We start from the raw sequence: 16,857 nt of genomic DNA, 5'->3' as shown, positions 1-16,857 counted from the left end.
ATAAACATTGGTTTTGGATTTCAACACCAACACCAAGTCCACCCTGATCTTTTGGTTGACATATAATGTCCCATCTTGTCGGCCTATATTTCTTTTTATATTCATCACCTTGCCAAAAGAAACGAGATCTATAATAATCAATTTTCTGAAGAACCCCTTTAGGAATCTCAAAAAAAGATATCATAAACATAATCAAGCTTGATAACATAGAATTAATCAAAACCAATCTCCCTCCAACAGACATGTGTTTACCTTTCCAACTACTAAGTTTTTTCTCAATTCTTTGCTCAATTGTTAACCAATCATTATTAGTAAGTTTTCTATAATGCATAGGGATACCCAAGTATCTAGCTGGAAATTGTCCTATTTTACATCCAAAAATATTTGAATGTTGCTCATAACATTCTTTTGCCTGACCAAAGCAAAATAATTCACTCGTGAAAATTTATCTTAAGTTCAGATAATTTTTCAAATGCAGTTAATAACAACTTCATATTCTTTTCTTTTTCTAAATCATGGTCAAGAAAAATAATAGTATCATCAACATATTGTAAAATAGATAAACCATCATCACCAAATGTGGAATAACTCCAGAAATCTGACCATCAACTTTTGCTCTCTTAATTAATATAGCTAGTATATCCACTACTATATTAAAAAGAACTAGAGATAACGAGTCCCCTTGCCTTAAACCCTTATAGGTTTGAAAATTCGCCCCACTTGATCATTTACTTTAATACCAACATGTTCCCCTTGAATGAAAGAGGAAATCCAATCACACCATTTTCACAAAAAACCTTTCATTCTCAAAGTTTGTTGGACAAAAGACCACTTCACTTTATCATAGGCTTTCTCAAAATCGATCTTAAAAATTACTCCATTCATTTTTTTCGATGTAATTCATGAACTGTTTCATGGAGGATAATCACCCCTTCCATAATATTTCTCCTAGGTATAAAAGCTGTTTATGTAGGACTGATAATTTTCTGAGCTACTCCAGCAATTCTATTTGTAGCAACTTTAGTAAATATTTTAAAACTGACATTAAGTAAACAGATAGGCCTATATTGTTGAATCTTAATAGCCTCCCTGCACTTAGGTAATAAAATAATAGTACCAAAGTTGAGCGAATAGAGATTTAGGCTTCCACTGTGAAAATCCTTAAATAAGTCTATCAAATCAGATTTAATAACATTCCAGAACACCTGTGAAAATCCTTAAATAAGTCTATCAAATCAGATTTAATAACATTCCAGAACACTTGATAGAACTCAGCAGGAAAGCCATCTAGACCTGAGGCTTTATTGTGTTCCATTTGAAAAATTGCAAATTGCTCCAATATAATAATACATTGCTTTCTACAAAAATACTACAAGGGAAAATTAATTACTGCAATACTAAAACAGAGTTAAGACTAATTGATTACTGGACTGAAAAAAAATGATTGTTCTAGCTAGGTAGCTGCTCGCTTAGCGTCCACGGCGCCTGCCGCCACGTCCGGCGTTCTCACGGTCACCGGCGCCGTAGTAGGCGTCCTCCTCCTCCTCCTGATATCTTGCTGCTCGTGCTCGGAACTCTTCGTCCTGCTGCTTCTGCATCGCCTTCCGCCGCGCCACCTGTTGCTGGTAAGACGCCGACGGAGGAGGGGGCGCCATCACCGCGGTCTTCTTGATGTCCGTGAGCGCCGACAGGGCCTCGTCGACGAGCCTGTGTGCGGCGGCCACGACGGCGCTGGTGTCCTTGGAGTGGGCGAGCTTGGCGCAGAGCGCCCTGTGCTGCTTCCTGACGGCGTCGGTGGTGGCGGCGGCCTCGGGCTTGCCGGCGGCGTCTAGCTTGAAGCCGAGGACGGCGTAGTGGTTGGCGTTTCCGAGCTTGTCCTTGGGCGCCGCGGCGGCGGCGGCGTGGACCTTGAAGGCAGCGTGCACGCACTGGGCCTCCGGCGCGGAGGCGAAGAGGAAGACGGCCATGTCGGCGTGCATCTTGCCGCCCTTGATGTTGCCGTCGGCGAAGCATTTGTCGGCGGCGTCCAGCTGCTTCCGGAGATTGGACGGGACAGTAGTCGACGACGTCGACGCCATGGCGCGCACTCAAATTGCTGTTTGCTCCGGTCGATCCTGAATGGAAAGTGATGATGCTTTGCCTATTGCTTGGCTTGCTTGCTTGGCTCGTTGGGCTTCGTTAATTGCTCGGGCGTTGAGGGCTCTAGATTTATAGTGACGATGCGAGGCGAGAGGAGACAGGATGACTCCGACTCCGATCAGAATCGATCTCTGATTCGCCTCCGACTTGGACGAGGCGATGGAGGCTAGCTGTTTGATGGGCCGATTTAATTATTATCCTCTTCTTTTTCTGGCCCGGAGTCTAGCAAAGGCCCATGTTCTAAAGTGCTCAATGGTGTAATAATAGGAGACTGCCACCATATTTTTACTTATGTTTATATTTACTTATAAAAATTAATTTTTAAAAGTTAAATTTAAAATTGATTTTGGAGTATTTTTCATTGGAGTTTATTTTTTAGACTTATTCTTAGATCATTAAAAACACCTATATAACTTTTGCCTATAAATTATTTTAAATCGATAATAAGCCGTTTCATCAATCTTTATCTTTTACTCTATCGCTAGATTTAAAAAAAAGAGAAAATCTACTCCACACCATTGAGTTTGCATCGATTCAACGATCTGCTATTGACTTTTTGGTTAGTAGTTTTCTCTACAATATACTCTTGGATCCTATGCATTTGTAATAAATGTCCAAAATGTCCTTTAGACATAAAAGATTGACTATTAATTTATCATGTTAGAAGATTGAGAAAATTATGAAATTTTTTTGCCTAGCATCATAACGAATCATTATAGCTTATGGGTATCTTTTAAGACCGAGAAAATATTTTTCTAAAAAATAAAATATGAAAAATAATCTTAAAAGATACCCACAAATTATAATGATTTGTTAGGATGCTAGGCAAAAATTTTCATAATTTTCTCGATCTTCTAACATGATAAATTAATAGTCAATCTTGTATGTCTAAAGGGCATTTTGGACATTTATTATAAATACATAGGATCCAAGGGTATATTATAGAGAAAACTGCTAACCGAGGGTATATCTTAGAACTCGACAAAGTCAATGCCAGATCATTGAATTGATGCAAGCTCAATGGTATGGAGTAGATTTTCTCTTAAAAAAATTGAAGTGTTTCCGTCGTCTGTGTTCTTCATCCACGAGTCTCAGCCAAACTCATGACCTTTCTATCCGTCTGTGTTATTCGTCGAATTTTTAAATTTTATTTAATAAATAATTTACAAAACTATATTTTCATTTCTAAAATCTACAAATTTAACCTCATGCCGCGCTCCTATAGGGCGAAAAGATGACGTGGCAAACAACTGGAAGGGAGCCAGGAACGAGCGACAACGGCGCAATGGGAGCATATGTCCTCCAATTTTTGTTATGCTCCCACGAGGGTTTGACCTCTAGTCTCTAGTTTAGAAGAGAGTGACGGTGACCACTGAACCAACATAGTATATAATATTTGTGATTATACAATTAAATACATTATACACATATGTAAATTTGCCCCTTGCTGTCCTTATAGATGGGTGGCAAGGGGCTAAACCACAAAAATACCACTGCGCCGTCATAGCCCATCCTCGTCTCCCTCCCCGTTGTATGCCACGTCATCTTTCCACCCTCTAGGAGGGTGGTAGGTTGTTAGATTTATAAATTTTGGAAAAAAATAGTTTTATAAATTATTTATTAAATTAAATTAAAAATAAAAAAATGTTGTTCGTCATGTGGAAAATTCCTAATAGAAAACCGGGTGTATTCATCTGGACCACACGCTCCAGTCTACGCTACTTTCGTGCCGGTCCACATGCTCTCAGTGGCCCTCGCCACCATGACGGTTGCAACAGCAACGAGAGTTGTCGTTGTTGGATTATCTGATCCAACTTAATTTCTAATCTTAGCCTAACATCGACCACCCCCGCTAATGCTGAATTTGATGAATTTTGCCCAAATTTTACAATTCCTACTGTTGCTAGTACTAATTACAAACAAACTGCACAATAAAAAATTTTAATTGAAGCTAAACTATTCATGAATAGTAAATAATATGAACACCAAACCATTCCGAATTAAATTTCTCTGCACAAAATTTGATCAATCTGAGGTTTAGATGGCTTCTCTTAGGATGGTGGGATCAAATAAGGCTACGTAAGCTTTAATACCAATGGTAACACCCTGCCTCTAAAATCCACATTAGTCCGATCTATATATTATAGGGACTCACGTTCGTATAGTATCCCACTCACATCTTTGCCCTTGCTTCATATAAAAGGGTTAGGCTAGAGAAACCATGGTTGGAGAACCAAGCCTTATAAGCAAAGCCCTCACCCACATAAACTTCCAAGGTGGTAACTAAACAACCACTTATACATATCCACTTCTAGGCCACATGGACCTAAATCACATTACTACTAGGCTTCAGACGGACTGAAGTGTTACAATACAGTTCACATTTTAATTCTCTGTTTCTTGTCTCCCATGGTTTCAACATAATGTCATGTTTGGGTCTTAATCAACCCATCAATTGGAATGAAATTGAGGATTTAGATGGAGCTATACTTGATTTGAACTACAATTTCGTTTGGGATTCCGACAATGAAGATGTTCATGATTTATGTTTTGTTTTCCTTTTTTCTCTAATGTACTCTGTGTTTCTTTCTTTCCAACTGATGAAGAAGTTGCTAACGAAGACAACATCAACACAACTAACAACTTGGATGCAACTGATGACACAACACACATGTTCTAACTAAAACTTGCAACGGAGCACACATGGTTTAAGTTGAAGCTAGCGACAAAGCGCACACTGTGGATCTAGAACCCACCTATGGAGGTGACGCTGACAATGAAGTTGATGTCGAGGCAATCTATGTAGGTAATACTTACATGTTTTTATCACTCCGTTTTTTAACTGGATAAGTTCAATTAGCTATGCATGCACAACTCCATACCCATGAAAATAGTAAGCCTCTACATGCAACTAGCCAATACACGTAATTATGACTTTTTTTTGTTTTTTTTAATTTTCTTGTTGTTGCTTGCTATAGCCTGCATGTAATAAGACATCATTCATCATATGTGTAGGTATCAGTATCAAGAGGAGGGGGCAGTACCCTCCTGATATAAAACAAACCATATATGCCATGCGATTAGAGAGATAAGATCCTAGCATGATGAAGGAGGTAGTGACATAGCCAGTTGCTAATGATATGGGGTGCCATGGAGAGTTTTCTAGCTTGTATGGCGAGATGGACAAGTTGTAGGTGGAATTGTAATTTTTGAATCCAAAAAAGAACCGTGGTTGTAAAAATCATTCTTTTAATCCTGATGAATCAAAGATGCGCTACTTAGAGAAGATCGTAAAATACATGACCTAGCCAATGCTATGCATATGTCAAAAACCACATTGCATAGATGTCTAAAAGAAAGAAGATTTAGGCGCCACATGGATGCCATGAAGTTCACCTTGACCGAAGGTTAAATGAAGGCTTGATTGCGCTTTTGCATACAAATGCTTGGCAACCAAAGCATAACGGATGACCCCACTTTCAAATCTTTGTACAATGTCATGTACATAGATGAGAAATGATTTTATAAGACGGCGAAAGAAAAATTATCACCTGACACTTGATGAAGAGAACCCCAAAAGAGGCTTAAGAAATAAAAGTTCCATTGAAAAAGTAATTTTATTTACAGTGAAAACCCATTCAAGGTTTGATGAGCATGGCATGTGTACATTTGATGGCAAAATTGGAAATTTTCCCTAAACTTACTAGGAGCTGACCAAGAGGAAAAGTTACGACAAGGAGAGGGGTAAGTTGTTTAATTTTACGTAATTACTTAAAAATGATGAGTACTTACAATATTATATGCATAATTGAATGCAGGAACCTTGGAGCTAAAGGCCATGACATTTGTGACATAGGACACTATCAAAAAATATCTCATTCAAAAGGTCTTACCGGCCATCAAAGAAAAGTGTCTTGGTGAGGAACGAGGACCTCCATTCTACATCCAACAAGACAACTGACAACACGAAGATGCACATTGCAGTTCATGACCCAGAATTGTTCGGTGCTGCTCGAGAAGATGGGTGGGATATACAACTAATATTTCAACCATGCAATTCTTTAGATCTTAATATTTTGGACCTAGGTTTTTTATAGCAATGCAGTCATTATTTCATAAATCTCTCCATCAAACATCTAAGAAATTGATATACATATGATTAAAGCATATGAAGAATATCCGGTGGATAGATCATATCATGTGTTTCTCACACAATAGCGGTGCATGAGAGAGATTATGCATTCGAAAGGAAGGCAACATAATGCTATGCCGCATATGAAGAAGGCAACATTGGAGAGGATTGGTCAACTTTCAATAAGGTTGCAATGCAATAAGTAAATTTATCAAGATGTGGTCAATTTTATCAATACATAGCTTTGAATTTTACGCATGTAACAATGCATTGTCAGATGGCCAACTGAAAAAAATGGATTATTTTTGTTTGATTTCTTCCATGGATTTAACCAAACAGAAAAAATAAAAAACAAAACAAAATGGAAAGAAAGATATGATCTTGAAACCAACTAGAAATTGTGCATATCATCCATAGTTCAAGTGCATATTCATGCGATAAACCATCTTGCAACATACACACATATCAGTCTCACTGTTTAATTCGACAACTAGCTGCAGTGGACCCCCCCCCCCCACTTTTACTATCTCGACAACAACAATTGCAAGAACTCTAGTTTTTTCCTCGGTGATAGCAATATCGAGTCAATTTGGCATACATGTGTTATTGTCAATAACATAGGAACATTGTTAGAGTTGGTGAAATGAACGCACCGGCCGGGGGACATTCACCCATTATTGGTGATTCAACCATGCTGCCCCTTGTATATATGTTCCGGTGTTCGCTGCTGCGTCGGGAGCACCATCGTTACTTGCATTGTCTTTCAATATTATAATTACACTATAATATGTTTTACAATATAAACGACATGTTAACGTATTAAATGCAATGCGAGGTTATAGTCCCACGAAAGTATGACTAAATAAGCTAGTGTTAATTGGATGCTTGAACACTTATTTGTTCATGTGACTTATCATGGTTATTTACCTTTCAAGCTATATTTAAATGTTGACTTATGATGCTTCTGTAATATATCTTATTAATGTCTCTATATCTATCTGAATACCGAAATTTATTTGTTTGGGCACCTCATCCCATAAAAAGTGTATTTTTATATTGTTTATGTTCAACATTTGACCATCCTTCTTATTTTAAAAAGTTTTATGATGATTGTTATTAATTGATAAAACATGAATATTATTTCATGTGTTACTATTATTTTAAATATTTTCATAAATTTTTTAAATAAGATTAACGGTCAAACGTTGGATATGGAATTTCACAAATATAGTTAAATTAAGACGGAGGTAGTATAATTTAAAAAAAATTGTTGACATTCCCCTCAAGTCGTTAGGGGTAATAGTTTGTAAGAAAGGAAAGTAACAGACTCTCAAATCTACTATATAAACAATATGTAACCAACTAATGCTATGATATTAGCTTCCATATTTTTAAATGGGAATGACAATGTGCTGTAGTACTAATTTTGAAAATGTGAGCATCTTATATAAAACGTAATTTTAAATTGTGTAAGGATAGATTCAATTGAAATCAAATTTGATTAAGGACATCAATATTCAGAACACGGCATTTAAATTCACATGAAAATTTAAAATATTTAGAAATATGAAGAATTTAAATTTACATGAAAATTTCAAGCATTTAGAAATTCATACAAAATGTTAGTTGATTGTCATGGACGTGGACCCATTTAGGTAGAATTTGCTGTTTGCTTGGAATGCCCCCAATTAAGTTTTGCATGCATGTAAGGAATTGAATTTAGAAAGAACAATTATGGGCACGAGTGCTTTCCTTTTGTGCTGATATTTATTATTTAGTTGTTTGATTGTATTTGATATTAGATAAACCAAATAGAAAGAACCAATTGCTAGGATTTAATATTAGCTCACCTTAAAATATTTCACCCATCCATCTAATAATGTAAGGCACTGTAAGGTTATTCAGATTTATTCCTAGAATCACTTATATTTAAGGACATAGGTAGTAATTTGCACAGGTTCTTCGCAAGCTAATGGCCACCCGGCTAGTTTCACCGTCGCTTCGCTGCAGAAGCTGCAATGTGTGGCTGGATCAGGGTTAGCGAAACAGTTTTATAGGCTGAAACCGTGTCCCGTCGGTTTAGCGAAAACCACCGATTAATACAATTATCACGCAAAAACTGTGTAAATTCAAATTGAGTAGCCGTGGTTTTGAAGACAAAACTGCACGATATGTCACAATTATCTCAGTGGTTTTCACGATATCGATAATCGTGATATTCTTAGCGATAACCGTGACGGTTTTCACAATATCAATAATCGCGGCTTAGGTGTGAAATCCACGTGACATGCCGCAATATATGTTGTCATTATCGCCATATATCACTATTTTTTCGTATTTATTTATTAAAAATTGAAATCTTATAAAATTTTCGAAATCGTACCGCGGTTTAGCGAAGCTGTGCCCAGCGCTGGTGGCTCAAGCGATTATCGCGATTATCATGGCCATAATCGTCGTTTTGCAAACCCTGGGCTGGATGGTGGCTCGGTGTAAGGGAGAAGATTGTTGGGTTTCCCGTATGTACGGGGAGAAAAAAGCGCGTCGGAAGAGGGTGAAGCTTTTGGTATGAACTTAACTTGCTTGTTTGGTTCAGAGTCTGATGAGTAAGACATGCTAGCTAACTAGCTAAGAGCCGACGCATGGGTTTCTCGTTTGCAGATTAATTAGTTGTGGTCAATTATTTTTGATAAAATGGGTTTGTTCTATAGAATTGTGAGAGATTACAACGCTATAGAATTAGCGTTGGGTGTGACGTGAAGCAGCTAGTTTAGTTTATATCTCGGTAGTTGCTGAAGCACTAGCTCGTGCAACATTTGCTTCTGCCGGTGAAAATTTACCAATTTGTGTGTTCACCAAAGACTAATTGTCAGCACACGCCTGCCATCTGTTTTTCAGCATTAATTCAGTGATCCAGTTTTGCTAGCTGGACTGGACTATTTATTATTCTCAATCTTCAATATTTTTAGTGAATGCACTCCCGTTCCTTTTTCTCTCTCGTATCATGCCTCCTCGTCAGAGGATAAGTCTCCATGTACGAGATTATCGTCTCTTTTCTGCGACGTTGTCGCTGAATGCTGTCTCCATCATAACCCAAACTACATTTAGATTATGATCTCTTTTCTATGACTTTTTAGCCTTCCTTTTCCTAGCTCGATCGTTGGCCTGATCTATGACTTTGTGGAATGGGAAGTATTGGGTCATGCAGATATTCAGTATCTGTGGTACCATGATATGCCCTGAATTATTGCAAGCCAACTGAAGCAAAATCCTTTCCTCCAAGAACGATGGAGCGAGGTGATTCTGCTGTTCCAACAGCAAGCTGGCATGCATCATTTGTGGAGCTTATACTCTATTGACTTGTGCAAGAAGTATAAAAAGTTGTGCATGGTAGAAACAAGCTAATAAATAGCAGATAGCGGGTCGGTAGTGGATTGATGGTTGTGCAGGCGGTTGAGGATAGCGTACGCTATAGAAGATGTTAAGTTCCAATAGTGTCAGTTAATAACGCCATATAAATTTAAGTATAAAACATAAATAATAACTTTCTAACATACTAATAAAGCAATGACAAACAAATTAATATTGGATTGGTACAAATATAAATTATGAGTATAAATAGACACCATAGAGCGTAGTGCAGCTACTATGGCCATTGAATCTACACAACGCAGGAGGTGACTGTGTTTGTGTCTATGGTGGCGGCGGCACCCAGATGCAAATAGTGTCCTAAGAAAGTACAACTAGGCTAGGGTTATATAAATAGGTCCATGCTATTGTTACCCTTATGTCAAATTGCGACCCGCTATTGCGGGCCACTAACTCAAATAGCAGCCACTAAGTTCTAGCCTGCTATATTCAGCGCTACGAAGTAGTGGTAGTGCTAGATAGTCGGTACTGTCATTGTGGCCGCTACGAACACTATTTAGTATCTTGGTTAGAAATCATGATGCACGATCTTGATATGAAATTTGAACCATCATAAATTTTATCCCCCAATTAAGATTATGCCCGAGATAATCAACCATTCAAAGGAAGGAGGATCATTCCACAGTCACATACATGAACTTAGTAGCAAGCCTCACTCAACTTAAGGTGGGATTGAGAGTGAGGGAACAACAAGAAAATAAGGTCATACAAAACAAGATATCTTATCAGTGAATGATAAATTAATTATCAGCTATGATAAACAGGAAAAATTGATTGACATTATTGTAAAAGAAAATTCTAGATAGATTTTTGCAAAAAAATACATCATTTACAAATTTGAGAGCTTTCTCGTAGGAAAAGAGAGGAGCCTTTTGTCTTTGGGTCTGTTTGGAGGAGCATTTTTTTTTTGACCAGAAAACTGTCAGGGCTTTACCTAGCAGTGAATTTTCATTAAGAATATTTGGAGGAGCATTTGGCAATTACAAATTCTCGTAGAATCTCCAGCCCCTTCAGACAGTCTAGATTCTCATTCATATTATGAGAAACTATAGTTTTACAGGCCAAAAATAAACTAGAAATCAGAAGATAAAACACCTATTTTTTCTAGATTTCAAGAAGTTGACTTCTCGTCAGAAGATAAAACACCTATTTAGTTCTACTGGTAAAATGTATCGTAGAATTGTATACATTTAGATCACATGGTTTCAGATAAAGGAGCCATATATCGAATGAAAAGGAAGATGCCCTTTTGGTTTGACTTGATAGTTGGACAAACTCACGCACTTGCACATTGTTTCCCTTCCCTGTTCTCTCATTGCATCAAGCAGAGCTGCTCGGTTCATCAAATGCTACACGGCACATAACGTCACAGAATAATTAGTTCCTTGTTCCTCGCTACAATGCTCATGCTGAATGGAGTATGGAGAGTATGTATCTGATATTCCGGAGTATTTTTTTTTCTTGTGTGTGCAAAACTTGTATGGAACGTGGGTTGCTAGAAAACGGGATAATTTATTCACTGACCAGGGTGATGGCGAAGAGAATTAGCCTACAAAGCATGGCTAACATAACCATGCATGCACATACTAATCTCGACATTGATCTGCAAGCTCAGCCTAACATGTGCACAGCCCGATCATACGTGAATAGTAGGGGTGGATAGAAAACTCGTGGCTTGTTAGCTTGCTCAACTCGTAACAATCTCGGCTTGGCTCGGCTCGACTCATTTTATTTTTCTAACGAGCCGAGCTTATTTTAGCTCGTTAGAGATAACGAGCTAGCTCGAGCAAGCTCGTGAGCAGCTCGCGAGCCTTAACAAGCCACCATACATGCCACAGACCACAGCCCAATAAGATCACAGCTCAATAAAAAAGAGAAAACCCTAGACAAAATACTACACTCGTACACTTCCACCAGTCCACCACCGCCGCCGCCCCAGTCTTCCTCGGCTCGTCCCTCTCCCTCCCACCCAGACCCAGCCTCGCGACGTGCGACCATAGCTACAAGCCGCCGGATCTCCCACCTTCGCCACCAGCGGCGCCGCCTCCGCCGCCGGCGCGCCACCGGCTATCGCAGGTGGCCAGGCACCAATTCCCCAGCTCTGCTGCCGGCTCTCCCCCCTCCGTTGCCGGCGCGCCGTCTCCGCCGCCGGCTCTCCCAGGGCCCAGATCGATTGGGTGGCGTGCGTGCTGGTCATGGTGGCGACGGCCAGGTGCGGCTGAGAGCGGAGTACGTCGTGAGGGTCCTGAGGGACGTGGTCGGGAAGGTCGTTCGACAGAACCCCGGCGTCGGCGCCGGCATCGTCCGCATGTTCTTCCATGAGACCACGACTGCTTCGTCCAAGTGCAGATCATGCATTTCATGCGCGTGTTTGGTTGGTTGGTCGTTCATGGCGATACGTGCATGCATGCTGAATTGCTGATGGGTTTGCATGTTTATTTGTATGTTTGATTGTATAACTTGCTGCAAATTTGTTTGGGACCAATTTTATGAGCATTAGCTCACGAGCCTAATGAGCCAACTCGAGTTTTTCGACGAGTGGAGCCGAACTAGGTTTTTAGCTCGTTACGATAACGAGCCGAGTCAAACCAGCTCGTTATCTTAACGAGCTAAACCGAGCCGAGCCGAGCTGGCTCGATATCCACCCCTATTTAAATAGGTGTTTGAGTTTTAACTCCTTGCAAGTTGCACCTATATATTCCAGCAAATGGAGTAGTAGTACATATCACCGTATCGGTTCATGCCAAATGCGTCACTTGTCTTCAATCCCATGTGCTCCCTCTCATCTTTATTTTTGTCGCCATCAATTTTAAAGATGAACCAAACAAGCCACCCGGCGCTCTAAGGTCATGTACAGGTACAATGCTCCACGCTGACACGTGGTCTCTAGGCCTCCACGTCGGAGTCGAGCTCGTGACCTTGGCAGGTCATGTTTCCCTCGCATGCCATCGACTTGGGGAACCACGATGCCACAGCATGGAGCCATGCGTTGGGCAAGCTTGTAGTGACCTCGATATGGTTTCCTGTTGAAATCCTATAGATTCGCAAGTGCATGCATCGCTATTCTTCTGTTTTTCCTATTTTTGTGGATTTAAAATTTCTTTAATCCCAATAAGCCATTAAGAGTGATCCTATATTGAGACCACGCTACTACCAACGGTCTGCATTTGGTATGGCCAAACTTATATGTATTTCCTCCCTCTTATACACTTACCGCTGGGAGGATGCATCTGTTGCTTGATTTATCGGTTAGCCGATATTTAGGAAAGGATATAACCACCGTAATCCTATCCGTAATCTATCTCTAACTCTAAAATTCGTAACCCTCATGGACCGTAACTGCGATCCGTGGTTACGGGTCAGAATCGGATTAGGAAAAGCCCCCGAGGCCCACCAGTGCTATATAAAAGAAGAGGAGCCCACGGGGACGCTCATGTTGCTTATTCTCTCAACCAGAAATTCGAAATCAACCTCTCCCGATCAGAGATGCGCTGGAAGGGTTTCGTGCGGTGATCCCAGGGCAGTGCCGTTGGAGACCCGAAGGTCGGAGATTCAAAACAGATCACCGGCGATATAATCTCGCCGGAGACGAAGGAAAGAAGACGGAATTGAAGGAAAGAAAAGAAGGGAAACAGATGGCTTCATCTGCAGGTTTATTTAGTTTTCCGTATTTGTATTAATCGGTGATCATGTATTGATTAGGGTTTAAATTCGTAATCTATTGTTTATGATTGAATTGAATTATCTAACATTGTGGTATCAGAGCTTTTCTACTCGTACTTGGTCCCATATAATCAATTTTTGGCCTAATTGATTGTTGCAATTGGATTAGGGTTTGAATTTATGACACTGGTTGTTTAACATACAGTGTAATTGATTCGAATTCCAATTCGAGAAATCAACTAAACCCTAGATCAAAAACCCCAAAATTCATTCACTAAAATCAATTCGATTCGATTGAATGTATTGAATCGAAGAATTTACCGAAGTGGAAGTAGTAATCGTTGTCGCCGTCGTGTGGACCTTGGTCACTGCACGGTGCCGCCGCCGCCGTGCGGGCTTCGTCCTGTGCGTGCGTGCGCGTGGTCGCCGTTGCCGCCGTGCGGGCTTCGCCCTACGCGTGCATAAATTATTTCAGAAATCAATTTATACCTTGTTTGGGCAAACCTTTAACTTTAAATTAGAATATATATTTAATTGCCTTTTTTGCATAAATTCTTTTATCCTTCCTGGGCCAGTTTTAAATTTATTTATCATGATTATTACTTTAAAATTACATAAATTACTCTTTTATTCCTTTTGTGCCATTTAAAATTACTTTAATAAAATTAATAACACATATTTAATTATTTAGAAAATTATTTCTAGTCAAATGGAACCAACGGGAAGTTTGCTAGAAAGAATTCATTATTTTATATTCTTTCCTGGGCCATTTAAAATTAGTGAAAAATTGATAATAATATATTTGATCATTCAAAAAAAATCATTTCTAGTCAAATGGAACCAACGGGAAGTTTGCTAGAAAGAATTCATGATGTGAAATTATTTATTGACCAACGTTATTTATGGTTTCACGTCAATTTAAATATGATTATTTTTTTCCTTGATTATTTCTGCCCAACGGTGATGTAATTAAGGATTTATTTTAATATTTTCTAAATCCTTTCTGCCCAACGGTGACTAGATTTGGAGAAGCATTCCTTTTACACATATATTATTTTGATCAAAGAAAAAAGGGCAAGTCACACCCTCAGAAACAAGGAGGGATTAAGGCTGCTCAACCAAGCCCTCAAGCTTCAGCTGGGCTAAAATTTAATAATCCTCACAACACCTTGTGTGCTATTAGCACAGGAACTGTCCTCGCTTTAAGGACTAATTGGCCAGGAAAATTATAAATGAGATTAATGAAATATCTAATGTTAATAAGCCCAATTTATTGAGTATTCCCATAACTCTTTGTGGGTTAACTCAGGTGTCACTGTGCACGTTACTAATTCATTACAGGGATTGAATGGCGTCCAAACACTAAGAAAGGGAAGCAAATCCCAAGAGTGGCTAATGGAGCAGAGGTTAGAGCCTTCACGCTCAAACTCCCCAATAGCTACAAATTAATACTTAATGATTTTTTAGTTGCTCATTCTTTTAAAAGGAATCTTATTTCAGTTGGAGTCCTAGCAGAATTGGACGTGACTGCTATTTTTGCAAGAGAGCCTGCTACATTAAACATCTAAATAAAGTAATTGGTCTTGCCATTGTGCGAGACAAACTCTACTTGCTCTTTTTGGATCATACTGTGATGAATGTCATAAATGCCTGCAATGATAAAAATAAGACTACATCAAAATTGTGGCACTGTCACTTAGGCCACATTTCTAGGGGGAGAATCGAACGTCTCATTAAAAAAGAATTATTACTCCCCTTAGATTTTTCTGACGCTGATCATTGCATAGATTGCGTTAAAGGAAAATTTGCTAAATCAATTAAGAAAGGAGCCACTAGGAGCACGAGTCCACTAGAAATAATTCACACTGATATTTCTGGACCGTTCCCAGTGATATCTGTAGATGGTTTTGATTCATTCATTACATTTACGGATGATTACTCCTGTTATGGATATATTTACCCCATAAGCGATCGTTCTGAATCTCTCGAAAAATTCAAAATATTCAAAGCAGAAGTTGAAAACCAGCACAACGCGAAAATTAAAATAGTGAGATCAGACCGTGGTGGTGAATACTATAGGAAACATGCTCCATTTGGGCAAAGTCCTGGTCCATTTGCTCAATATCTTCAGATTCATGGGATTATTGCACAATATTCCATGCCTGGGGAGCCTCAACAAAATGGAGTGGCAGAAAAACGCAATCGCACACTCATGGAGATGGTGCGGAGCATGCTTAGTCACTCCAACTTATCAAATAAATTATGGATTAAGGCATTAAAAATGGCTGCACACATACTAAACAGAGATCCAAGCAAGTCCGTGCCGAAAACTCCATATGAACTGTGGACCGGAAGAAAACCGACATTAAATTATTTGAAAGTGTGGGGCTGCCGTGCAGAAGCGAAATTATTCAACCCCCAATTAAAGAAACTAGACCCCAAGACTGTGAGCTGTCATTTTATCGGTTACCCGTCACATTCTAAGGGATATCGATTTTACTGCCCAGACCGTGTCACTAAATTTGTAGAAACCAGACACGCTGTCGTCTTGGAAAACTATGAAACGGGGAGCTCGCAGGAAAGGGAAATTAATCTTGAGAAAATTCGGGTGAGTGTTTCTTCTCCTCCGGAAATCCAAGAGAATAATGTCCCTATTTTTCATAATGTACCACAAACTGTAGTTCCCATAGTTGGCGCTACGGCTACTGCTGAGAAAAATATTGAAACCCATGAAAATAATGAGCCTCAACAGAGTCCTGTGACACACAATGAAGAAGAAATTCCGCAACCTGATCCTGAACCGTCTGTGGTCAATAATGAAAATCAAGAATTAAGATGATCACAACGGAACATGAAATCTGCCATCCCTGATTATTATGAAATTTACATGGGTGAAGATATTGGGAAGGTAGACGACCCCACCTCATTTAAAGAAGCCATAAGCAGTAAAAATTCATCCAAGTGGGTTCAAGCCATGGAAGATGAACTCAAATCAATGAGCCAAAATAAAGTGTGGGATCTAGTAGAAATTCCTAAGGGAGTAAAAACAGTAGGCTGCAAATGGGTCTACAAAACTAAATTGGACTCCAAAGGAAATATCGAACGATTCAAAGCAAGGCTTGTGGCGAAGGGTTTTTCGCAGAGAGAAGGAATTGATTACAATGAAACGTTTTCTCCTGTCTCTAAGAAAGACTCATTCAGGATTGTCATGGCGCTAGTGGCACATTATGATTTAGAACTCCATCAAATGGATGTGAAAACAACATTTCTAAATGGCAACTTAAATGAAATGTTTACATGGCTCAACCGGAAGGTTTTGTTGTGGAAGGAAAGAACCGTATGGGATGCAAACTTAAGAAATCCATCTATGGACTTAAACAGGCGTCAAGGCAATGGAATCTTAAGTTCGATGAAATTATCAAGAAATTCGGATTTAAGGAAAATAAGGTGGACAACTGCATTTATACCAAAATTAAAGGTAGGAAATTCATTATACT

Source organism: Oryza brachyantha, chromosome 2 (assembly GCF_000231095.2).
Source record: "Oryza brachyantha chromosome 2, ObraRS2, whole genome shotgun sequence".
NCBI lineage: Eukaryota > Viridiplantae > Streptophyta > Magnoliopsida > Poales > Poaceae > Oryza > Oryza brachyantha.
Note: the sequence above shows the minus strand (reverse complement) of the source record.